Source organism: Aedes albopictus, chromosome 2 (genome assembly GCF_035046485.1).
Source record: "Aedes albopictus strain Foshan chromosome 2, AalbF5, whole genome shotgun sequence".
NCBI lineage: Eukaryota > Metazoa > Arthropoda > Insecta > Diptera > Culicidae > Aedes > Aedes albopictus.
In genome coordinates, this window is record NC_085137.1 from 172,950,328 (window position 1) to 172,977,961 (window position 27,634).

The 27,634-nt window shown below is 41.7% G+C and overlaps 1 long non-coding RNA gene across 1 annotated transcript in view; it reads left to right on the forward strand.

Moving 5' to 3' along the window:
• Positions 1 to 27,634, forward strand: part of LOC115258700 (uncharacterized) — a 282,925-nt gene that overhangs the window by 21,416 nt on the left and 233,875 nt on the right. The gene's annotated exons all lie outside the window — the stretch shown is intronic.

Sequence of the window (27,634 nt, forward strand, 5' to 3'; positions counted from 1 at the left end):
CTCTGCTGGAATTAATAGAATTGATTTCCTCAACAACAAGCATTTTATAGTATTCGATCAAGTGATATTTGACCTAATGGTACATTCAAGCTCGTGATATTGCGGGTACTGGCTTTCGGGCAGTGCCAGTCTTTTTTTTTTCCTTCTAAACCATAGGGGGATAATCTGCTCAACAGACACCCTAACAGAAGGTTAGGGTAGTGTAGGTCTGAGGCCGTCTTCTACAACAAAAGTAAAAGCCAGGACTACTCTCTCCTCGTACCCACTAAACCATTCCTATGGTCGCCAAACCCTACGTCTCTCCGGAACCACCAAGAATGTATTGCTTCAGAGAGGGGCTAGTGCACATCGCACCCACAAGGTTAGCTGCGTAGCCTGCAGCAACGAACATCGATGACTCGCTTTGGAGAGTCCATCACGGTAGCATGCTGGCGCTTAGCCAGTTTCCCGAGTGGTCCTCGCCACTCCCTTTGTCCTCGGAAGGCGGGCAGGGTCACCCCGCCCGCGCCCTACTGCTGAGCGGACATCAAGAACTGATGCCCACATGCAACCCGATCTGACTTGCCCGCAAAGGAAGGGTATCACTACCCTTCAGGCCCTATCAGATGCATCCGTAGGTTGCAGACAACAGGGTCTCACCTACCCCGACCCTTGCCGGGGACCCCTTTCCAACCGCGGGCTCAGATCCAACCCAGTAGACTGACGCCACGACAGCACCGCTACCGGGACTTCCTCTCCGCGGCCACATAATCGCTGTAAGGGTCGATCTCGACCGCAGGGCACCGGTATGACCTACGAAGCCGACTCCGAACCCCCGGATCACCTCTTGTACTGCATCTGGACTAGCCACTCTCCGAGTTCACGCGCCACCTCCTCTGTAGCTCCCAGACGATATGGGTGATAGCCGTTGAAACGGCGTTCCAGCCAAACTCATCCCTACACATCCTCTGTGTGACAGTGACAGTCTGGCTAATGGTATAGGTAAAACTGTCACTTAAGTAATTATTTCTGTGTATTTTACTAGTTGCTTCCAGAAGGTTTTTGTTATGGTATTCGGTTGACTTAAGTGTGTGACCAACAATTCCGGGTGATTTTGCTGTTTGGCACAAAAAATATTATTTAAAGTGATCATGTTATTGTTATTGCCAAAAATAAGCTTAAAAATTACTTTCAATTGATAGAAGGAAATCTTTGAAAAATATAAGTTAAGCCAAAAATTCCATATCAGTAAAAGCTGGAAAGAACATCCTATGTGTTGAAGGAAGGAAAATCTTTGATGAGTATTGATCAAATTTCGTTAAAAAAATATTTGAGATCGCATCGCAGCAGTCCGCGAACGCGTGCGGATGTAAATTTTTTTCGCTGTCATTTTTTCGTTTCCGCGAGTTTTAGATTTATGATTATTTGAGTTAATATTGGAATGTATTTTAACTTCCAGGAGTTTTAGTTTAAACAGTATGTTTTCCTGGACTTCACGAAACGGCAGACAGAAGAAAAAAATAGCAAAAAGTGTTTCCTGAGCATTTGAACCCGGTGCGAGTGAGGGACGTGTGGTTTTTTCGTTAGTGCAATTGCAATCACGTTGACCGGAATGGGATCGAAAAAGTGCATTTCTAATCTTACTGGGTTCGGTTGTGGTCCCATTGGCCGTCCTTTATTGGAAATTCGAGGTGTTTCACTCTGCTGGTAGTACTGGTCAAGTTGTGAAAGTGTGTATACGTGCGCGCTATAACTCCTGCTCCTGTTGATGATGTTGGTGCATATTTATGTTTGGAGCGTTGCAGATCAATTGCACGCAAAGTGAGAAAATGCGTTCGTGTGTTTTGTGTTTCAACTCTGGCTTCTCCGGGGGGAGAATCCGGCACACGACTGTTTAGTTGACTGATTTTGGCGGAAACAGACTTTGTTAAATCATCGAGTAGTGCTCACGTGTAAATGAGGGAAAGTGTTATTGTTGAGAAACTGGTTCGCGTGGGATTTGGCTGGTAGAGACTTCTATGACCAGTTCATCTCAATGTTGTTCTCTAGCGGACGTGACAGTATATCGCTTGGTGTACGACTAGCAATGGAGTTTTAGGAGGATGCATACCTGATTTGGTGAGTTCGTTTTATGCTGTTGGTGTATTGTGAAAGCTTGCTAAAATAGTTTTCATGGTGGGGACAATATCCAGATCCAACCTAAGTTCATATTCTTTCTGAAATTATCATTCAAATATTTTTGGTAGAATGGCATATTTGTGTCAATTTCCTTTTTTTTTTGTTGCGTTTACTATAAGGGCTTATATTTCTATACATTTGGGGAAGGGATCATTTTACTTTTGTTTCGTTTCAGAGAGCGAGTAATGGCGCTTAAGCCTAGGCTTTGAAGCCAGGACACATGGAGAAATGCCTGTGCCCCAACCCAGGAGAAGACGCCAACTATAACGGAGTGTGCATTAACCTTCTTAGCAGCACCACTCCCAACGATTCTATGTTCAAACACAATTCCCCCAAAAACGAAACGGTTGGTACGGTTGTCCCCGTTTCTTCCTTTATTCAATTCAAAAAGGTTTGTCAATCATGTTATTCATAAGTGGATAACCTGATTGCCTTAAGTTTTTGAATTATCTTCCAACCCATTAGTCTGCACGGTGGGCCTGGCCGTTTTAATATTTGTGTCACATCATCTCTGATATGCTGCAAATATTAATGCTGACAAGAAAATATCGGAAGAAATTTTGATGTTTCCAGGATGCTTTTCAATACTGGCTGTGCAAGCACTAGATTAGATTAGATTAGATTAGAATTTCGTTAAAAAAATATTTGATCAAATGGATTCAAATCATGATCAACTTGTCCACAATACAAATTTGAGGAAATATTCTAATTGAAAAAATAAGCTGTTGTGCGCAATAAAATAATTAAATAACATAAAAGATTTAATGTATTGTGAAGTTTAAAAGGCTTGAGTTCACATCAATTTTTTATTTCAGAGTGATTTGCCGTTCCTCAAAATATAGGCTTTTCTTTAAAAGTTACTCTAAAACCATTTCTTGTTTGCTCTTACATCAGTTCCAATAATTTATTTAAATTTCGCATATAAATCTGAACAAAAATAAAATTTTACATTTTTACAATCGTTATCGTGGGCTGATCGATCCCAAACAAATAAAAAAACACGATTTATTTTCCATTAAGAATGTTTTAAAATATCATTAGATTGGGAACACTTCTGGATTGAAAATTTTGGAAATTTCTGGGAAATGGTACTTTCTAGGGAATGGTACATTCTGGCAATTGGTTTTCTGGGGAATGGTTCTTTCTGGCAAACGGTTTTCTGGGAAATGGTATTTTCTGGCAAATGTCTTTCTGGCCAATGGCATTCTGGCGAATGGTTTTCTGGCAAATATCGCACAATCCGCTCACCGACATGTTCCAGGATTACGTACCTGTCTTTCGACCTCGTTGTCACCCACCATGGTCAACTGGTCAACTACGGCATTTGAAACGAAGGCGCGCCGCTTCTCTGCGACGTTTTTCAAACAACAGAAATGTTTATACGAAGCAAGTATTTATGCTAGCTAGCAATAAGTAGGTATAAGACTCTTAATCGTAAGCTTTACAACACATTCGTCCGACGGACGCAGTCTAATTTAAAGCGTAATCCTCGACAATTTTGGTCCTTTGTGAATAAGAAGCGCAAGCAAAGCGGGCTTCCCTGTAGCATGTTTCTGGGATCGCAAACTGCAAACAGCCCACAAGAAGTTTGCAACCTTTTTGCGAAACACTTTGGTAGTGTGTTTCAACAACATTCCGATGGTGAAGAATTGACTCGAGCTGCACTTGATGATGTCCCTCCTAGTGATGTAGTTGCCTTGTCCTTTCCTGGCTTTGACGAAGATGAAATCCGTTATGCGATCAACAAACTGAAATCATCAACTGCCGCTGGTCCAGATGGAATTCCATCAATCATTCTTAAGAGATGTGCAAGTTCGCTGTGGCATCCTTTGCAAATCATTTGTAATAAATCCATAGCACTGGGAAAATTCCCAGAAAGCTGGAAGCTATCAGTAATGTTCCCTGCTTTCAAGAAAGGCGATAAACGGGACATCCAGAACTACAGAGGGGTAACATCGTTATGCGCTGGATCTAAACTATTGGAGACTTTGGTGAGCCGCGTACTATTTTTTGCCATGAAGAATTATATTGCGCAGGACCAACATGGTTTCTTTCCTTGACGGTCGATTACCACCAACTTGGTCGAATTCACATCGTTTGCTTTAAAGGAAATGGAAGCAGGAGGACAAATCGACACCATATATACCGACTTAAAATCTGCGTTCGATCTGGTGAACCATGACATCTTGTTGGCAAAAATTAAGCGTCTAGGTGCTCCACCCAAATTCGTTTCATGGTTAGAGTCATACCTTGATAGTCGCGTTCTGTACGTTAAAATTGGCAATGCAACATCGGACAACTACCAAGCCTCCTCCGGAGTACCTCAAGGCAGTAATCTTGGGCCATTGCTGTTCTCGATTTTCTTCAACGACATTTGTTTTGTGCTCCCAGGCGGGTGTAGGCTGCTCTACGCTGATGACCTCAAAATATTTTTGCTGATCAGATCGGTAGAAGATTGCCTGGAGCTTCAACGTTTAGCAGATATCTTCTAAACTGGTGCTCTAGAAACATGCTGACAGTGAGCACTTCTAAATGCTGTGTAATATCGTTTTCCAGAAAGAAAACTTTAATCAAGTGGACTTACAAAATCTCTGGAACTGAACTGGCACGAGTTTCTGTTGTGAAAGACCTTGGTGTATTACTTGATTCAAAGCTGCAAAAGCCAATAGGAATCTAGGTTTCATCTTTAGGATTGCAGCGGAATTCCGTGACCCATACTGCTTACGTGTTCTTTATGTGAGTTTGGTGCGTTCTGTGTTAGAATCGGCCTCTATTGTTTGGTGCCCTTACACCGACATCTGGAGCAGACGAATTGAGGCCGTGCAGAAGCGATTTATCCGATACGCCTTAAGGTTTCTCCCCTGGAATGACCCTGACAACTTGCCACCGTATGATGACCGTTGCCGCCTGATAGCCTTGGAAACGTTATCGAACAGGCGTTCTCTTCTTTCAAAAGCAACTTTCGTTGGAAAGCTATTATTAAATGTTATCGACTCTCCTAATATACTTCAACAAGTTAGGCTTAATGTCCCCCCTCGTGTGCTGAGGAGTCACGACTTTCTGCGGTTAGACTACCATCGAACAATGTACGGACAGAACGAACCAATTAGGGCAATGTGTAATATCTTCAACAGTGTTATTAATGTATTTGATTTTAATGTGTCCATAGATGTTTTTAAAACTAGACTAAGAAGATTATTTGTTAGGTTATAAGGTTTGAATGTTCATGTAGACACAACAGTCAGATGGACAAATACAATACTAATAATAATAAAAAAAATGTATTCTCCGGATGCATCAATCTAGCTACCTCAGAAAATACAGCTGTTTGGGGAGAAAAGTCAGAAATTACATTTTCTAATGTGCACATGTGGCATTCAAAATGCCGGTGGTGCTCATGTAGAGCCATAGGATGCACCGTACCGTGCCATATGAAGGCGGCACACCCCAACCAAGGTTAGTGTGCAAGAACGGCCATCCAGCAGGGCTCAGCAGAATAGGTAAATGTTTATGCTTTTGCCATGAATTTGGGACGAGCGCCGGGTGAAAGTTTACTAAGTGGATGTGAGTATTTAGACCAAGTGGGATAGGGAATGGGTCCTCAAGAGATGCGAGAACAAGTATCCACCCAGCATCAGCGGTGGAGTTTGGGAGGATGAAAACTTTTAAATTCAATTCGTACGTGCGGAGGACGAAAATATTTTCTTTCTATGATGAAGCGGAAAGTTTGGGGAAAAGTCGTTTGGGAAATAAAAAAATATAAATTATGGGGGCTATCGTCATATACCGAGCTTAAGCATTTCGATGTGTGCCGAAGAACATTGTAAGAACTTTTCGAAAATAACGTTCGAGGTAGTCAACCTGAAAAAATGCAAATATATGTGGGGGAATCTTCATCACAAGGACAGTTAGGTAGTTATCAAAGTTCTGCACATATTCAACTTTATGTTTTAAAGATTGAATCATGAAGAGAGATAAAAACCGATTTTTTTACTTATTCGTTTATTTGGAAGGCTCGGGCGCCACATGCGCATAACTGAGCCGAAATCATTTGTTTTTACATTGATTTTACATTTTACAATTTATTACTGCCTTAATACTATGTTAGTTTGGAAAGCCGAAGTACTCGCAGCTGTTTCGTGGTTAAGGATTAACACTCCGAATTCCGTGATAAAAAAAACTTTACGCGGAATACCGTGATCAGAAAAAAGTGGGAACTAAAAGTTTGAGCAGCTCGTTCTCAGCCGCCTGTGAACAGATTTTCAATTTTCTTTCAGGGATCTTTACCCAACCATTCTACTTTTATTTTATACAAAATTCATGTTTTTAGGGATGCTCATTTTTCCTCCAGAATAGCGTGAGTAAGGAACGTTTTTTAAAAATCTGATATTTTTTTGTGTGCATGAAAATTTTAAGTCCTACCAAGGTCGTGACAACTTAAAATGATTGCAAAACGTGATTTCTGCTAATCAGGCATAGTGTAGAGGTAAAACAAAATGTTCGCAACTATCTTGAACATCCCTAGCTACGATCAGTTGCGGATCTCGACGAGCAAGCGCTCCAGTGCTCTTGCCAAGCATCCTAGAGGGTTAGGGTCTTCGGCAAAGTTGTCTAGATTAACCTTCACATACCCGCACCTCGACATCTCATTTTCAAAATGCTGGCATTTCGTCAATTTTCAGCCGATTTTTTTGAAGTCGCCCTCAATCGATCATAATTTGGTGCTAGTCTATTATACTCAAGTGGCCATGCAATATCCGGAACCATTCCGGAGATATTCCGGATTGTACTGGGGTCAGGGGAGGTGCTAAAATGGCAAAAAGTGATTATTTCGTGGGTTATTGTATTCGAATCATCAATTTTCAGCGTAACTTTTGTTGCGAGCAATGAAACACAACTGCAATAACCAGATTTGTATAAGTTGACCGATCCGGACCACCGTGACAGGTTCCGCGGGGGCCTCATTGGGGACACATTTGGTTTTCAACCAAAACATGTCATGCGACGTATCAAACTCCATGATTTCGAGAGAATGAGACAGAGAAGGTACACTGAAGTATGTATCAACTGATATGGCCGCTCCGGAACACCTGGAACAGGTTCCGTGGGGGCCTCATTGGGGAAACTTCTGTTTTTCAACCAAAGCAAGTCGTGCGACGTATCAAACTCCATGATTTCGAGAGAATGAGACAGAAAAGGTACACTGAAGTATGTATCAACTGATATGGCCGCTCCGGAACACCTGGAACAGGTTCCGCGAAGGCCTCATTGGGAACACTTCTGTTTTTCAACCAAAACATGTCATGCGACGTATCAAACTTCCAGATTTCGAGAGAATGAGATAGAAAAAGTACACTGAAGTATGTATCAACTGATATGGCCGCTCCGGAACACCTGGAACAGATTCCGCGGGGGTGTCATTGGGGACACTTCTGTTTTTTTCAACCAAAACAAGTCGTGCGACGTATCAAACTTCATGATTTCGGGAGAATGAGATAGAAAAGGTAGACTGAAGTATGTATCAACTCATATGGCCACTCCGGAACACCTGGAACTGGTTCCGTGGGGGTCTCTTTGGGGCCACTTCTGTTTTTCAAACAAAACAAGTCGTGCGACGTATCAAACTTCCTGATTTCGAGAGAATGAGAGAGAAAAAGTAGACTGAAGTATGTATCAACTGATATGGCCAATCTGGAACACCTGGAACAGGTTCCGCGGGGGCCTCATTGGGGACACTTCTGGTTTTCAACCAAAACATACCATGCGTCGTATCAAACTTCATGATTTCGAATGAATAAAACACTTTGACGGAGTGGAAGGTACAAAATGATGAGAAGACCTCTGGTCTTCCTAGGTTATGCTTCAAGAAATCCTGTACGCATGTGGAATGTCCACGTTATGCGTAATACTAACGATGATCGTCAGCAAGAGATGAACCACGCTTTCCCCTATAGCGAAACAAATATGCATAAAGTTGTAAGAAACGTACAGTCATACCACGATTATGGTCACCCTCAATAATGGGTCATTTCCATTTCAATAGCGTAGTGAACTAACTAACTAATAATTGTGATAGAGGGGACAATAATTGTGCAATGACATTACGGTAGAAAGAAAATATTTTAGGAATATTGAAGAATAATCTCGTGCAGATTGTGTTGGCAACGAATTGGGATTGAACAACAAGTATATTGTAGTATTTCATATGTCATTTATCTGCTGTATATTATTTTTTATTTTAATTTTAAACTTGCATGCTGCTACCAAGGTAGGAACAAATAACAGGAGGATATAAAATTTTGCAATTGAAATTGAATACAGTCATGGAGCTATTTGTAATCCTATACACCCATATTTATTCTATTTCGGAACAAAGCGATTACATTGCTACAAAGGTAGTAAAGTCTTCGAAACTGTTGTTTGCACAAATTGCAAATCAAACGCCTAAAGATGGCTACTTCGATTGTTATCTGTTGTGTGTTGTTATTTAGATATAGAAGAAGTAAAAAACATATTATAAGTATAAAAAGTATTTTTGGAAATAAACATCTAACCTTTTATTTTTTCAAACATATGCCGATTTTTCAGAAAATATACAGCTTGTGTACGTTTTGTGGATTGCTTAATCTAAATTTAAAAGGAATCTTTGGGAAGTTTTCTAGAGCACCCTTTCAAATCGATACCGAGTCGAGTCTACTTAGTTTTATCTTATTCCTGGCTTATTCATTCGAAATCATGAAGTTTGATATGTATCACGGCAGGTTTTGATTGTAAACCAGAAGTGTCATCAATGACGCCACCGCGGAACCTGTGCTAGATATGCCGAGGTGGCCATATTAGTTGACACAGACTTAAGTCATTTTTGGCTCATTCATTCTAAATCATGAAGTTTGGTACGGCGCACGACATGTTTTGATTAAAAACAAGAAGTGTCTCCAATGTGGCTCCCGCAGAACCTGTGCAAGATGTTCCGGGTGGTCATATTAGGTGATACAGGCTTAAATCTATCATTTCTGGCTTATTCATTTGAAAACATGAGGTTTGATACGTCGCACGACATGGTTTGGTTGAAAACCAGAAGTGTCCCTAATGAGGCCCCCGCGGAACCTGCTCCAGTTGTTCCGGAGCAGCCATATCAGTTGATACATACTTCAGTCTACCTTTTCTGTCTCATTCTCTCGCAATGATGAAGTTTGATACGTCGTACGACTTGTTTTGGCTGAAAAATATAAGTGTCCCCAATGAGGCCCCGCGGAACCTGTTTCAGGTGTTCCGGAGCGGCCATATCAGTTTATACATACTTCAGTCTACCTTTTCTGCCTCATTCTCTCGAAATCAGGAAGTTTGATACGTCGCACGACCTGTTTTGGTTGAAAACCAGAAGTGTCCCCAATGACACCCCCGCGAAACCTGTTCCAGGTGTTCCGGAGCGGCCATATGAGTTGATACATGCTTCAGTCTACTTTTTCTGTCTCATTCTCTCGAAATCAGGAAGTTTGATACGTCGCACGACTTGTTTTGGTTGAAAAACAGAAGTGTCCCCAATTAGGCCCCCGCGGAACCTGTTCCAGGTGTTCCGGAGCGGCCATATCAGTTGATACATACTTCAGTCTAGCTTTTCTGTCTCATTCTCTCGAAATCAGGAAGTTTGATACGTCGCACGACTTGTTTTGGTTGAAAAACAGAAGTGTCCCCAATGAGGCCCCCGCGGAACCTGTTTCAGGTGTTCCGGAGCGGCCATATCAGTTGATACATACTTCAGTGTAACTTTTCTGACTCATTCTCTCGAAATCATGAAGTTTGATACGTCACATGACATGTTTTGGTTGAAAACCAAAAGTGTCCCCGATGAGGCCCCCGCGGAACCTGTCACGGTGGTCCGGATCGGTCAACTTATACAAATCTGGTTATTGCAGTTGTGTTTCATTGCTCGCAAGAAAAATTACGCTGAAAATTGATGATTCAAATACAATAACCCACGAAATAATCACTTTTTGCCATTTTGGCTCCCCCCCTGACCCCAGTACAATCCGGAATATCTCCGGAATGGTTCCGGATATTGCATGGCCACTTGGGTATAATAGACTAGCACCAAATTATGATCGATTGAGGGCAACTTCAAAAAAATCGGCTGAAAATTGACGAAATGCCAGCATTTTGAAAATGAGATGTCGAGGTGCGGGTATGTGAAGGTTAATTGGTGCTACATTTTCATGTCTTTGGTTTTGATCTAGACCTGCTGAAACTGATCTAGATAAGTCCTATCTTTCAATACGACGCTCCAGTTTTCTCGATATGCATCCCAGAGGGTTGGAGTCTTCGGCAAAGTGCTTTGGATTGGTTGGTACTACATTCTCACGTTTTCGGTTTTGATCTAGATCTGCTAAAACTAATCTAGATAAGTTTCATCTTTCAATATGACGCTCTAACGTTCATGGTATGTATCCTAGATGGTTGGAGTCTTCGACAAAGTGTTTTGAATTGGTTGGTACTACATTTTAACGTCTTTGGTTTCGATCTTGATCTACTCAAACTGATCTAGATAAGTTTTATCTTTCGATACGACGCTCTCGTGTTCTCAATATGCATCCTAGAGGGTTGGAGTCTTCGACAAAGTGCTTTGGATTTATTGGTACTACATGCTAACGTTTTCGGTTTTGATCTAGATCTGCTAAAATTGATCCAGATAAGTTTTATCTTCCAATACGATGCTCTTCTTGGGAGGCAGTCTTTGCTAAAGTGCTTCGGATTGGTTAGCCTTGCGAATGTGGTAACAATAAATCAAAGACACTTCTTCAAAGACTTCAACCTTTCATGGTATCTAGAACACTACATACAGTCAGGTCTTTTTTTACGCGGTTTTCATTTACGCGACCTTTCAGAATGCGCGTCATCAAGTAACCCAAACTGCACCGCGCTCGCGTTGTATACGACCAGCGAGGTTTTCTGGTAGTGTTGTACTTTTTACAACAGCGTGCGTCCTGAAGGGTTAAATGCACTTTTTTTTTGTTTTTCACATAATTGTTTTGGTTAATTATTTCACAATTTTTAATTTCGATATACATTTCTACTAGTACTATTAGTAGTAGTACTTATAGCGTTATTATCACAAATTTTAATATGCTACTCCATAAAGAGAATGTTTTGAGAAGTATGTGCGTTTAAACGAATTTGTAACACTGCATTACCTCTGCAATATGCCTAATTAGCAGAAATCACGTTTTGCAGTCATTTTAAGTTGTCACGACCTTGGTCAGACTTAAATTTTTCATACAATCAAAAAAATATCAGATTTTTTAAAAACGTTTCTTACTCACGCTACTGTGAAGCAAAAATGAGCATCCCCAAAAACATGAATTTTGTATAAAAAAAGTAGAATAGTTGGGAAAAAGATCCCTGAAAGAAAATTGAAAATCGATTCACAGGCGGCTGAGAACGAGCTGCTCAAACTTTTAGTTCCCACTTTTTTCCTATCACGGTATTCTGAGTGTTAAAGAAAAATAAAAAAAAATGCGAAGGAGGGATTTATGGGTTTAAAACTAAATTATTTGCCAACTTATACTAAAAATATTAATGGTCTTGTACCGACTTTTTGAACCCTCTAAGCAGAATACGCTCTACGAATGAGTGTAACCAGTTTTGTACCTTCTAATTCCTCCCTATTTTGCTTATCCTCCACTAGTCCACTAGTGGATAACTGACACTGAGTAAGATTACAAGTGGTAGTCTAAATCCGCGTATCTGTCAAATGATAAGCAAAATAGGGCGGAACTAAAAGGTGCAAAACTGATAACACTCATTCGAACATTGATGGGACAAATTGTCCAGATCTGTAACGGAACCAAAAAGAAAAGACTTTATCGGTAGACAACGACAAGAAGAGGACAAACGGAAGGGGGACGATGACAGACAGGGGCGAACAATAAAACCAAATCACGGCCAACGAAAACAAGGGACGTACTACATCAAACTCTGACATCAACACGTTTCAAAAATTGATAAATGAGATTCATGTATTCCAAATCAAAGTCTTCCAACACTTCTCTAACGGGTTTCTGTTGATGATTAACCTGGACTTGTTAGGGGAATATCTGTAAGTGAAAAGAAAATCGTGTTAAGTACTGTTCCTTTGAATTCCACTAAGAATTTGCATCCTTTGACAGATACGTATTTCGACCTCAACTGTAAGGTCGTCTTCAGTGTCTTCAGTCGAGTCAAGTACAAGACACTGAAGACGACCTTACAGTTGAGGTCGAAATACGTATCTGTCAAAGGATGCAAATTCTTAGTGGAATTCAAAGGAACAGTACTTAACACGATTTTCTTTTCACTTGGGTTTCTGTTGTTTTCCTCGGGCCCGGAGAATTTTATGCAGCTCAGATTTGACCTCACGATACTCATCGCATCCCCATACGACATGTTCAATATCCTGGTAAGCCACGCTACAGACAGAGAAATTGCTTTCTAAGAGCCTAATACGGGAGGTATGTGCGTTTAACAAATAGTTGTTGGACATCAGCCGACACATCACACGAATGAAATCGCGGCCTAAATCCAAATCTTTGAACCATGGCTTCTTCGACACCTGTGGGAGTGCAGCCATCTACCCATCTCTCCATCTCTCCATTTATGCTGCTAGCTAATCAAATTCTCCTGACGGGCCAATGCAAAAAAAAATCGTCGAAGGCGATTTGACGCTCGTAAATATCCCCTTCGCTAGCGCCCACCTTAGCCAGAGAGTCCGTTTTCTCATTGTCCGGAATCGAGGAATGTGATGGGACTCAAGCTATGGTGATGGTGCATGAGCGTTTGGACAAACCACTCAAGACTTGGCGTATTCCATTCAGGAAGTACGCTGAGTGCTTCATCATTTTTATTGACCGAACAGCCTCTAGACAGCTTAGATTGTCGGTAAAAATAAAGTAGTGCTCAGGTGAAAGAGTGCTAACGTACTCTAAGGTGTAGTATATAGCCGCTAGCTCAGCAACGTATACCGAACAGGGCTTTTGAAGCATGAAGGTGGCGCTATGAAAATAGATGCAGACACCAAAACCAGTCGAATCATTTGTCTTTGAACCATCTGTGAAGAACTGTCTGTCCCCGCCTATATGCACGAACTTACTTGCAAAGATTTGCGGAATACACATGGAACGAAAGGATTCTGGTATTCCATGGGCATTCATGGACAGATCAAAATCCACAAAGGAACTGTCGACGTCTGAGAAGTTGTCACGATTGGTGTTTTAACCGAAGATGGGCTTTTCTCCAGCGTCATGTGCCAGTATACACACTCATAAAACGAGTTGGAGGATTCTGTTCGAGCAGCTTTTCGAAAAACCTCGCATCGGATGAGGAACCGGAACGACAACTCCGCAAAGCGGTCTGTCAGAGGCTGTACAGTACAACAGCGAGTACCTCTAAACTCATTGTGTGAGTCGAGTTCATGCAACCTAACGTGATCCGAAGCGAAGACCACTTTATCAAGAAGACTTGCAGCACTGCTGGAAACTGTTAGCAGCGCTGCTCACGGATCAAGGTGGAACTATTCATGATGGTGTGAGTAAATTTTCATAACAGCACCACCACACTGTTAAACTTTTGTACAAAAGTACCACATTACCTCAACAGGCGGCGGTGCCATCGGTGACGCTTGTCGTTTGTATGGGAAAATAGCAGAGTTCCATGTCTTCTTGATAAAGTGGTCTTCGTCCGAAGGCAACGGTACTGAACCCGTTGAAGCTTCAGCAAGTGTGTTTTCGCCGCGGATTGAAAACAAAAGATACCGTATTCTAAAACCGACAGAATGGTTGATAAGATCTTCCAGGTGCGCTCCCCACCATGTTCCGGTAACAGTTCGCTTTTGGCCTAGATATTGAGAAAACATGCTATGAGTGATTGTCTTACCCAGCAGATGGAGCGGAAATTTTGTCGGTTTGTGTTTTTTAGAAAAGACAACCATCTCAGTTTTCTCCGGAGAGAATTCGATACCCAGCTTGAGAGCCCAAGTAGACAAATTGTCCAAAGTATCCTGTACTGCCGTTCTACGCCCAATTGTTCCATGTTATATGGAAATCCCATATAACATGGGACAGCTAAGCGTATAACGGCAGTGTAGTGGTCCTTCCAGATCAACTGCTATTGATCCCGTTACAGAAACAACAAGCTGTCTTAACGTGCAATTTTCCATGAGACAATCATCTATGTCCCTGACATAAAACAAATGTAAAGAAGGGTGAACCCTGGGGGAGACCCATGTAGCTTATTCGTGAAACTGTCAAGTCACCATGAGCAAAACTCATCTGCTCCTCAAACAGCAAATTATACAAAAAGTTGTTCAAATTGGTGAAAGGCCACTTTCGTGGAGTTTGTCGGAAGAACATCGACACAAACTGAATCAAAAGCCCTCTTAATATCCAAAAACACTGAGCCCATTTGCTGTTTTTGAGCAAAGGCAAGCTGAATTTCTGAAGTAAGCAACGCAAGACAATCGTTCGTCCCTTTGCCTCTGCGGAAACCAAATTGTGTATCTGACAACATACCATTCGATTCAACCCATTTGTACAGTCGAAAGAGAATCATCTTCTCCAACAACTTCCGTAGGCAAGACAACATCACGATTGGACGGTACGAGTTATGATCCGACGCGGGTTTCCCGGGTTTTTGAACAGCTATCACTCTCACTTGCATCCAATCATCCGGAACGATGTTGTTGTCCAGGAACTGATTGAACAAGTTCAACAAGCGCCTCTTAGCGACGTCGGGGAGGTTTTTAAGCAAGCTGAACTTAATTCGATCCATTCCCGGAGCGGAAATGTTACGTGAAAGGAGAGCAAGTGAGAATTCAACCATCGAAAACGGCCTATCCATGTCGTATCTGTCTTCGGAAACATCCTTGATCCTCGTTAACCGACGATGCGTTACGCATTCTTCTCCCGATGTTCCAAAGAGTTCTCAACGATGTCTCGCGTGACAAACCCTCGACGAACCGACGCCAATAAACGCTTTTCTTCGATTTGACCAAGTTTTTAAAGTTGCTTTCAAGGGAAGCGTACCGCTTAAAGATTTCATTCGAACCGCGATTCCGAAACACTGAACGCCGCGGATTTCTCACGATAGATTTCTGTAAACTTGCTATGCCACCACGGATTGGTGGGTTTCCCTGGCGGACCTGGCACTGGTCGACGTTGTGCCTGAAGCAAGTTCTGATAGAAACTGATACTCTTCCCGCGGTGGAAGGACTTCTACCGATTGCTCACCGTCGTTGATTGCTTCCGTGTACTTCTCCCAGTCAATGTGTTTCGTGAGGTTGTAGGAAATGTCGGTAGATGGAGGTTGATGTGAACCATTGGAAATAGAAACAACGATCGGGAGGTGATCACTACCATGGGGATCCTGGATAACCCTCTATGTGCACTCCAGTGATAGTGAGCTCGAACAGATTGAGAGGTCTAATCGGCTGTTTCAAGGACTGTCATCTTTAGCTGAAGGGGACACTTAACTTCTCCGGTGTTCAAAATTGTCATGTTGAAGTCGTCGCAGAAGGCATAATATATTATATATCAAAGTTGACAGCTGTCATCGTACAGTTCCCACCAGCCTGTACCATGGGAGTTGAAATCTCCAATGAGCAGCCGTGGCTCAGGCATAACCGAGCATATGTGGGCGAGATCCCTGCTAGATATCGCAGTTCCCGGTGGAAGATACATGGAGGCAACACTGAGGGTTTTACCTCGGATAGTCACCTCACATGCGACGGCTTCGATGCCTGTCATCGGATGAAAATCGACTCCGTAAAATGAGTGCTGCTTTTGATCCCTAAAAGCACCCCTCCGTACGAGTCGGACCGATCGAGGCGAATGATGTTGAAATCGGAAAAAGATAAGGTTACATCGGGTGTCAGCCATGTTTTGGATAACGCAAAAACATCGCATTGTAAATTGCTAAGTAGAAATTTAAAAACGTCTAATTTCGGTACAATACTACGACAGTTCCAGTGTAGAAAAGAAATCATATCTTCGTCCTCGGTGGTTAAATTAGCCATCGAAAGATACGATTGTCGCAAGGAGGGGCATTTTAGAAGCCTTCTGCTTCAAAAGCGGGGTCACACAAGGAAGAAGCCCTTTGACAATGTTCTTCACTGAGTCGGAAGCATTGAAGATGTTCAGAACGATGTCTACAATGCCAGAAAGTGTAAACATCGGAGCACCAAGGGGTTGCTCCTGGTTCTCCGAATGCTGCCTTTCTGGCTGAGAAGTCGAAAAACGTGGAACATCTAAGGTTTATGATGTTCCCGGGAGCGAAGGAAAGTCTCGTTGATCCTGGATTTTGAATCCAGATGGTGAACGTTTGGTGCTTTTCTTGACATTTATAAAATTGTTCATGGTGGGATGGGGGTCACTGCCAGGCAGATTCCGAGGTTTTTTGGTGGGTCTCTGGAGCCTCATCCGCTATCTCGTTTCACCCTTAAAAGCAAAGAGAACCCCTAGGGCAGAGGTTCTCAAACTTTTTCAGCTTGCGACTCACTTTTGATTTTTATAGAATTTGGCGACCCATCAGTACGAGACGAGCTTGGTGGTCTAGTGGCTACCGCTTCTGATTCATATGCAGAAGGTCCTGGGTTCAATCCCTGGCTCATCCCTTTCCTCCTACTTCGTATCTTTATATCTACTTTCTCTCTCACTCTCTCTCTCCTACATATACATCTCATGTATATTCGTATGTTCGTAGCGATCGCTAGATCCAGAAACAGATTGAAAAAAGCCGTTTCCCTTCCTTCCAATTTTCATCACAGCACAGTGTCAATCTATCATATAACGCCTACAAGTTATGCAACCAAGCGGACTGTGCCGCTTCACAGTAATCTTCACACAATCTATCGCTTTACGCGTGGCACCCTTGCACCAATGCACAGTGTACAAATTTGAGCAAAAAAACGGACGCAATTCAGTTCCGGCTGCTAAGCAAACGACAGATACTCATTCCTTAGCAAAAAACTCCGGGGAATCGAATGGTGCTAACCCCTTTCCAGAAAAACATCGCCAAGTGTCTTATTTCGGCCATTTTCCCCTAAATTTGTAATAAATATTTGAATATATCAAACTTAAATCCAAAAAAGTTGAGAGAAACACTGAATATTTCAAAAACTTCATGAAGCAATGTTAGGAAACTTGGTTTAGTAAATGTTTTTCACTTTTGATCACAATAAGTGTCTCATTTTGTCCAATATCCCCTATAAAATGAGAATGTTTAGGAATTTCGGAAGAATTTGAACAAAAAACCATGCAAGGTCGTTAAAAAACCATGCTACTGTATCGAGAAACGACAAACGGGTTGTGTCTTGTCCATCACATTCAGAGATGATGTCCCATTTTGTTAAATATCCCCTATAAATAAGGAATATTTGAGAATTTCGAATGAATTTCAACAAAAAACCATGCAAAACTATTCAGTTCGGATTATTTTGAACAAAAAACCATGCAAAATCGTTCAAAAGTCATGCTACTGCATGGAGAAACGCCAAACGGGTCGTGTCTTGTCAATCACATTCAGATATGGTATTCCATTTTGTCCAATATCCCCTATAAATAAAGAAAATTTGAGCATTTCAGATAAATTACAATAAAAAACCATGCAAAGTCGTTCAAAAGTCGTAATACTGAATGGAGAAAACCCTAAACAAGTAATCTCTTGTCCATCGTATTCAGTGATGTTGTCTCATTTTGTCCAATATCCCCTATAAATTAAGAATATTTAAGAATGACAGATTTTGAACGACTTTTTTGAACGGCTTTACACGGTTTTTTGATGAAATTCATTTGAAATTTTCAAATATTCTTGATTTATAAGGGGATATTAGATAAAATGAGACAACATCATTGAATGTGATGGACAAGAGACGATCTGTTTGGGGTTTCTCCATTCAGTATCACGACTTTTGAACGACTTTGCATGTTTTTTATTGTAATTCATCTGAAATGCTCAAATTTTCTTTATTTATAGGGGATATTAGACAAAATGAGACATCATCTCTAAATGTGATGGACATGACACGATTCGTTTGGGGTTTTACCATTAAGTAGCATGACTTTTGAACGACTTTGCATGGTTTTTATTGAAATTCATCCGAAATTCTCAAATATTCCTTATTTATAGGGGATATTGGACAAAATGGAACACCATCTTTAAATGTGATTGACAAGACACGACCTGTTTGGCGTTTATCCATGCAGTAGCATGATTTTTGAACGATTTTGTATGGTTTTTGTTCAAAATCATCCGAGTTTCTCAAATATTCTTATTTTATAGGGGATATTGGACAAAATGAGACACTTATTGTGATCAAAAGTGAAAAACAAGTGCTAAATCAAGTTGTCTGTCATTGATACATGAGGTTTTTTGAAATATTAAGGTTTTTGCCCACCTTTTTCGATTAACATTTGATATGTTCAAGTATTTTTGACAAATTTAGGGGAAAATGGCCAAAATGAGACACTTGGCGACGTTTTTCTGGAAAGGGGTTGGCACCATTCGATTCCCCGGAGTTTTTTGCTTAGGAATGGGTATCTGTCAATTGCTTAGCGACTGGAACTGAATTTCGTCCGTTTTTTCGCTCGAATTTGTACACTGTGCAATGCATGATCCATGTGCCAAAAATAAACATTTCCCACCAACACACCAAAATCCGCATGACCTTGTGCAGGCGCAGAGGATTCAACGGCCTGATGTGGGCAAGCGATTGCAATCGTCACTTCCCTCCCCTTCCCCATTGACCTGCAACCTGACGCAGCAGGCGCCATTGTCGCCTAAAAATACAAGACCACTAACGCTCACACATTGAAGATGCCTGTTAGTCCCAAGCAGCTATCTCATTGGTTCCTTGTGTGAGTGTAGCTGATCTGGCGATACTGGAGTAGCAACTGCGGGGGCGGTCAATCAAGCTCAAGCTCAATTTGGCGACCCATCAGTAGTACGTATTTTTATAATATACGTATTTTTTGCAAGTTTGGACTGAGTTTTTTTTAATAAATACATTTTTACTCACATAGGTTTTAATAAACTTACGGTGTTACGTAACGTTAAACTAAAAAAAAGTTATTCAAATTTTTTGAAGAAATAGTGGCAATTGTTTGCTTTTGCAGAAATTGAAAATCTACATCGAAACGAAAGATCGGGTTGAAAATGCTATAAATATTTACAGTGAGTGGGTGATCATAAAAAAGAGTTTTTAAAATTATAGTACTGCTGGATGGCGAGATGATTCCTCTTGAAATTTTTAGTCATATCCTTCATGCACATTCATTTAACTTCTATTTTTATTGAAATCGCATTTCAGTTTTAAATTCCGTCATTCAGCAAATTATTACCGATGTTTGACTTTACTGAAGTTCGGTAAAGGTAAGGTTTCTTATCGAATCTGGTATTTTTTTGTTGATTTTTGGTATTTCTATTTTTAAATATATTTTTACTGCTGAAATTGGCGTATAAATCTAACTGGAAACGCAAACTGCAAGCAACAACTTGATATCATTTTTTTTCAGAACTCAAGTAAAATCTAAAATTTTACCCTAATCTTGAGCATTCTGACAGTAGTTTCAATATTCTATATATGCCAAATTAGAACTTTTAATGCAAAACTATGAATAGATTTAAGAAGAAATCTAATAAATCTAATTTTCTAATCGAAGGGAGTATTTGTAGATTAGAAAATGACTAGCAATATCATTTGACATAACTGAATTGAGACATTTATTATAATATCGGCCAAGCTTTCGCGACCCACAAAAAATCAGCCCGCGACCCATAGTTTGAGAAACGCTGCCCTAGGGGAACCCCGTCCCCGACCTCAGAGTCAGAGCCCTGATCATCAAGAGACAAAGTCGAGTAGATATTGTGCGAATCAACGACTGGAACAGCTTTTTTCAGCATTTCGGCGTAGCTTCGCCTTGGTGTTGTTTTCGCTGTACCGTATGCGTGATAATGTTTGCACCATCGTTCAAATAAGGTTCCCATATCCCCTGCGCACACAATATCTTGGTTTTCTTTGCATGTACGTAAGCTCTAACTCATATCATAGTTGCCTGCGCGTAAAAAAATCCGTTTTCTTCAGTTTAAAATTTGCACCATGAAGAGGTGGCAGCGGTAGTCGGGATTTGTCCACGCGCAAATGTTAAAAAATACATTTCAGGAGTTTTCAGGTGGTCCGTAAAACGGTCTTAGACCAAAAAAAGCAAGGGCAACTATTCCCGAAGGTGTCCACTGGTCGTCCAAGCTTAACATGGATTAAGAAGGCTATCACTGCCACAAAAAAAAAAAAAAAAAAAGATTTGGGCGAATTATGTGCGCTCAATGAGAAAAATGGTAAAGAAACGTGAAATCAGCGACTTAACGGCACGGCAGATCAAAAAGGAAGATTACGGTGGCCTTGATGATCCTTCGACCATAGAAAAAAAAACTCACATAAATACCAATGGCATCTGGGAGCTACGTGTAGCGCCATATAAGAAAGCCTTGAATTAGCCCGAACGCAACATCCGTTTTTTTCGTTCTCCGTTGAATAATCGATCCCGTACCAAATTCCAGAATCAATAGTTATATTAAATTTTGTTTGTGTGTTAATGTCTACACCATTAGGCAATGTCAAAATTAAAAAAAAAATACTCAATTTTTTTTAATCTCGACTATGACACTACCACGGACACTTTTCGACATTTACGCTTGGACAAATCACGAGCTAGGTTGCCACTTAGTCATTATGCAAGTATTAAACTAAGAAAATAAAACCAATATATTGTATTCACAAGTGAAACTGAAACGTTATTTAACGATGGTGCAAACATTATCACGCATACGATATGAACTGGCAAACATTGAGATCGTGTGGACGGTCGCTGCCATAATAAACACACTTGGGTGGCGTTTTACACACACCGTCCACATGTCTCTCCCCGTATGTTGCACAGCGAGGTTTATTGCTGCAGTACTGGGCGGTGTGGTCCAGAAACTTGCAATTGATGCAATTCATTACCTTCGGTACATACAGCCTCACAGGTAGCTGAAGTTTGCCAATCGTTAGCAGATCTGGTAATGCTGATCCGGAGAAGGTCACACGAAATTCATCAGATGGTGTCTTTTCGCCCTCCTGACTGACCGAGTGCAGTTGCCGGCAGTCAAGTATCTGGACAGGAGGAAGAGAAGGGTTGTGGAAGCGACCACAGCCTTGCATGATCGCTTCATAGGCCAAAGATTCATCGGTGATCTTCCCCGAGATCTCAACCTGGTGGCTTGGAAGGTATACACGTGATACTCAATCGTAAATAGTTCACAGGCCAGAATCTTATTAGCCTGTTTTCGGTCGCCTACTGTGACCCGAAGCTTAGCTGTACCGACCATGTCAATGGAGACAACGGAAGAACACGGCTTAGTCAGATCCTTACTGATTTGAACGGTGTTCAAACGTTTGCCTTTGGGTCGGAAGAAAACAACAAAAGGCCCGCCAAAGTCGAGAGGGTTGGCTTTGAGGCGGGGGGACGTTGAAGGTGTACTATTGGCTAGACTATTGGCGTCCATTGTAGAAACGCCAGATTGAGGGGTGCTAAAGGGGTTGACATCAGGGGCGTACAATTTCGTTTCAATGATACACTTTCATGCAACATTTGAATGAGTCACTTCAAGTGTTTCATACATTTTTCTAATGACTCGGTCGTTAAAAAAAAACTTTTCCACTCATCGTAGCACTCGGTAGTCTCCCACCCGGTCGCATTGCTTGTGCTTCACCCGTCAGAGCATTAGTGTCTCACTGGTGCGCGCTAGTCTCTCAATGGTTACGGGCGCCGGATAATTGGATTTAAGTGGTCGAATTTGTTATCCTCTTTCATAAAACATAATTATCATTCTATTGGCGTGCACCACTATTTAAAAATGTGGTTTAAATAGTGTTTTTAGCATGTTGAAGTATTTCAATGACTCATAAATGAAACGAAAATCCAAGTGTATCATCCCATGTTTCATACACACTTGTTTCTGTAGCAGCAACGAACGAGTGTGTTGCTGGGTGAGAGATGAAGCATCACAGCAGTCCGTTCGCAAGGGAAACGATTTGCTACAGTCGTCGTACGTCATGTTTTCCTTTCGAAATTGCACGACCCTGGTTGACATTGTTAACATTTTGTTGGATCGGTGCACCCGAAGCCAACAGCAAGGCCTCATTGATGGGATACGACGTACCCCCGCCATCATCATTATCCCCCATTGCGGCAGGTAACCACCACCTCGGGGCACACGCTCAAAAGCAACAACGATCACGAAGATCAAAATCGAATCGAACACTGAAACAAAATATTAATACAAATGGGAAAGATAGAAAAAAAAAACACTTATATACTGGATAAAAACTAATCAAACGAGACGGTAAAGTGGAGGGAAACAACAAAAGGGAACGGTGTACTTAACTTTTATTCCACTGCGCTGGTGCCGACGGTTTGTCGGTAGGTGTTGTGCACACACGCGCAGGCATGCTGGGGTGACGACTGCTGGCCCGCACCGCGGCGGCGGTGGAAACGAACGATGATTTGCTCTCTCTGCTCTCACTGCTGCTGGGTTGGTGTTGGTCGAAGACTGCTCACACACGCGTTGGCCGGATACTCACCACGAACTGCGAAGAAAAATACCGCATCACTTGGACGATTGTATTGTCGTCGCGGTTGAAACCCGAAGTTTCCCAACACGCGACAATCGATTTTTCTTGAAATCCATACGTGAAACCTAACGTCGGACATAGTGCGCTGGGCAGCGGATCTGGCCCTCTATCCAGCGCACTTTGCCCGACGTACGTCCGACGCACTGTTTAGGAGAAAAATCGACTTTCGCGTGTCAAAAATTCCGATTTTCAACTGCACGAACAATATGCACGAAAACTGCACTTTGCGGCGAATACTGGTTCTGCCAATGAATAAAACTTCCAACCACTGCTTGCACACTGCTACGCTTGCACCTCGTAAAAACCACTGGATTTGAAAAAAAAACTAGGGATGGGTAATGTCCGAGACATAACCGCAATGTTGACGTAGGACAAAGGCTGGAATTAGGTTCCGACTTTTATATATCAGAATCGCACTTGCGTGCGCAGTCTCTTCTTTTTTCTCGCTCGTTCATTTTGTTGAACGCAAGAAAGAGCGAGATAAAAGAGGGGGCAAAGTGCCCCCTCTATTATCTGTTTCTTTTGCGTGTTTGTTTACGAGAGTGAGTGAGAAAAAAGAAAAAGCTGCGCACGCTAGAGTCAGAATGGGACCATTCATTCGACGTCTTAAATCAGCTGAATTTTCGGGTCATTGATAGTTCTTCTATGGAGATGACAGGTCGGTGTTAGCAGCTGTTGTCCGACCTTTGTAAATAAATGCATAACGGACCTATCACATGAAAAGGCCTATACAATGTATTTTGATTTTGCAATGTCAAAACCAAGGCACGCTGGCAAAATTCAAATCAGCGGACTGTTGTGTGGATTAAAGTTATTATGTGATCCATTTGACTGAACGCATTCATAAATGTACCATTAGACTATTTGTCATTATGACAAATATTTGCCATTGAAACCCGACATTCTTCATTACACCAACGAACCTAACCTCAAAATGACTGACAGATGTAACATGAGCAAGAAAAGAACGGCAACAAGATCTATAAAGTAGAATCTATCATCTGTATTTTTCGTGCATGTGTGTGGTCTGTCAAAATGACCTGAGAAGTGTCATACATTTTCATGGCTAGCTTTGTTGGTGTAATGAAGAATTCATCCAAGGTTGCTACAGGTGTCATTAGACTGTTTGCTATGATGACAAATATTTGGCCAAACAAGCCCAATAAATGACCAACACAACGTCAATCATGGCAACCTTGGATAAATGTCGGTGTACAATGACAAATATATTTGTCCGTCAAATGGACTCTTACGATTCACGTTGTGTTGGTCATTTGTTATGCTTGTTTGGCCAAATATTTGTCATGTCTAATGGGATCTTAAGATGTTAATTGGTTTAACCTTCCGTAATTCGCGCGGTTGGCCATCACCGCCAGCACCACGCTAATACTTAGTACAAAAAGTGAGATTTTTTCAACGTGTTGTATAAAATACAACTGCGTGATCACTCGAGGGTTAAGCATTATTTCATTTTAATGTTAACCGATGTTTGAAAGAATTTTCATCGAAAGGGTAAAATTATTATAATATTGAAAGGCATTGGGCCATAACTTCCCAAACATGGTTTCGCGATACAATCCCAACAATCATTAAAATAACTACAATTGCCGCTATAAAATGAATAGATTGCACCACCGTAGCCATGTGTGTTTGACATAACTCAACTGCTGTCATTATGTTAAAGCCTTTTTTTTTGGTGCGGAAACTGCTGGAAAAGTTAACTTCTATGATCCTTTGTTCCACGCATAGTGGGGTGACGGCAAACTGAGGGGTCGCTAAAGCAATGTTTGAAAAACGAAACATTAGATCATTTTGATTGGAGTTTCGTGAAATATTCTAGATTCGACAATACGTTGTATACTTCTGCGAAGAACAATTAGAGGCCGGCTTTACCGTTTCTAAGTTTTCAGTCCGTCGCTTTTAATTATCCGAAAATAATCCGATTCATAACCCTGTAGGAATAATTTTCGCTGGTCCTGAAAAGGACTGTTTAAATAGCAGAAGATTTCGGCAAGACAATTGAAAGTTATCCGCTCTGAATGCTGGAAGCCATCGAAAACTGACACCACTTACTGCCGTGGATGAGATTCCTGATTCTATCAGCAAGATAGCCGAGAGTCGTCGCAGGATTGGTGCGTAACTGCGTAGGTGACATCCACTTGCTTTGACTGATTCAACGAAAATGCCGAAAGAGAACAAAGGGAGCAGCTTTTATGCCCCTAGAAAAGCAGGTGAAGCTCCTCCCATTGGTGGCTTTGTGGCTAAATTCCGGGATGAACGATCAATTATTGACTTCGCTGATGCTGAGCCACCAAGCATTCAATATTTCACTTTTCGGTTGCCCTTTACTTTTTCAGATCGATGGAATAAAATTATCCGATTCACAACTCCAGGGGAATCATTTTCAGTGGTCCTGAAAAGGACAGTTTAGGTAATGCACGATTTTAGAAAGAAAATTACATGAATTCATCATGCCACGCTATGCGTGTTGGTTTTCTCTTCTCTGTCATCAAAAACTGGCCCGCCACTTGCTGCCGTTGATGAGAATAATAATATCTCACTTTACTTTTGCTGAGCAACGTAGCTCTCAATCTTTCACTTTTTGATTGCACTAAACTTTTATCGATCGTTTGAGAAATATAATTCAATTCATTGCTCTTGATTGATGGAATGATATTTTCGATGGTCCTGAAAAGGACCATTTGAATAATGGATGATTTTGATGAATTCACAATGCGTGTTGGTTTTCTCCATGCTGAATGCTGGAAGCCGTCGTAAACTGGCCCGCCGATTGCTGCTTTGGATGAGATTTCCAGCCGAGCCGAGTCGTCGCTGGGTTGGTGTGTGCTGCTGTCGTGCAGGAGGTGCCACCAACCTCCTTGACTGATCCAACGTAAATGACGAAACAAAACAGAGGGTACAGCTTTTATACCCCTAGATTAGCAGATGAAGCTCCTCCCATTTGGCTGGCTTCCAGTTTGTTTCGTTTGCATGCCCCGCCCCATATGCACCAGACGCTTGAAACGGCTTATCAACCGAGAAATGAGAAAAGTTTCATGTAACGAATAAAGTAACCAAAATATTGAAAGATTTAGAGCATTTTAACTCGAAAATGCTATTATTAAACAATGTTTCACGAAAAATGGTTCAGATAGGATAAAGCGTTGCTAAATTCCGGATGGAACCATTGGTGGCCGGCATCATCATTGTTGCGGGGCCGCCAAGCATTCAATCTTTCACTTTTCGGTTACACCACACTTTTCCCGTTTTATGGAATGAAATAATTATCTGATTCACAACTCTTGAGGAATAATTTTCGATGGCTCTGAAAAGAGCCGTTTGAATATTGGACGATTTTTGACAGAAAATGACGAATTCATCATGCCACGCAATGCGTGTTAGATTTCTCCGTGTTGAATGTTGAACGCCGTCGAAGATTGGCCCGCCGTTTGCTGCCCTGGATGCGATTTCTGACGCTATTAGCAATGCGCCGCTGTCAATCAATCCGTGAAAGAAGCGCCGAGGGAAGAAAAGCGACGCAACTCGCAAATTCATCCGTCACGGCGGAGCATTCTTTGGAATTTCTGCTGCCTCTGCCACCACCGTCGATCAATCCGATTTTCGAAACACTTCCTTGGTCTGCCGCGGTAGAGGGTTAGAAGGTGAATGTGCAACAGCACCGCGGTGCCGCCAACCACCGACACGGCCTCCAAAGAATAATGAGCGAAAACGCAAACGAAGAAAGTGGGCAGCTCTCGTTCGATGCGTTCACCTCGAGACGACAAAGACGAATGAGGGAAGATGCGAAGAAGCAGTAGCTTTTATATTCGACGGGAGCATCCAAAATGTGCTCGATCGTGATTGGCTGGAATAAACATGGGTTCACTTTTCCCAATTTTTCAATAGTTTGTTATTGAAAATCAGTAAATGTTAATATTGTACATAATTGGTGTAAAGATTTCCAATCGATTGGAGCAAAAATTTTGAAAATTCAACGAGAAATGGCTGAGTTATTAACGCTCAAAATCTCCACTTCAAACGTAACGCGGCCGATTTCTGAAAATTTAGAATGACACCCGGTATAGAAAAGAGAGACGTAGTCCTACGTCAAAACGAGGAGTAGCCCGGACGCGTGAAACTGACGACTGTCTCGCGCGGCAGCTCGACAACGAATGATCAGATGCAGTTGTAGCTCAGACATCGAGTTCCACTTTCACAATTGCATTCCGACAGTTTTGGTCAGCTTAACCATCTCCTCAAACAATTCCTTGTATTCTTCAGGGCTGTCAACGCTATTGATCATATCATCGACGTAAACATTCGTAAAAGTTGTGATCCAGATGAGTCAGATAAAGATCCCAAGGATAACCTGGATTGTAAAGAGCATTTTTCATGGTGCGTGTACTTAGTACACGACGCGACCTTCCGGGTTAATGTAGTTTTGTTGAACGACGACGTTTTCAATCTGTTGAAATGAGCAAATTCAACACCGAAGATGTAAAGTCCAGGATAAGCGTCAGCCGTTCTTTCATATTCTTAATTAAGGCTGCACCACCATGAGCCTCTGGTAAAGCCTCTACTAAGATACGCCGAAAACCAATCGATTAACCACCAGCACACAAGATGAACTAGTGGATTTCTCTGTGTAGAGTGTGGCGTGGCTGACCTTCCTTAACCCTAAAAGGGATACCTGGGGTCCATTGGACCCCAGGCGCCTTTCAGAGCTCGTCTTTGATGGAACACACTCAGCGAGGTGACGAAACTGAGGCCATGAAGGTATCC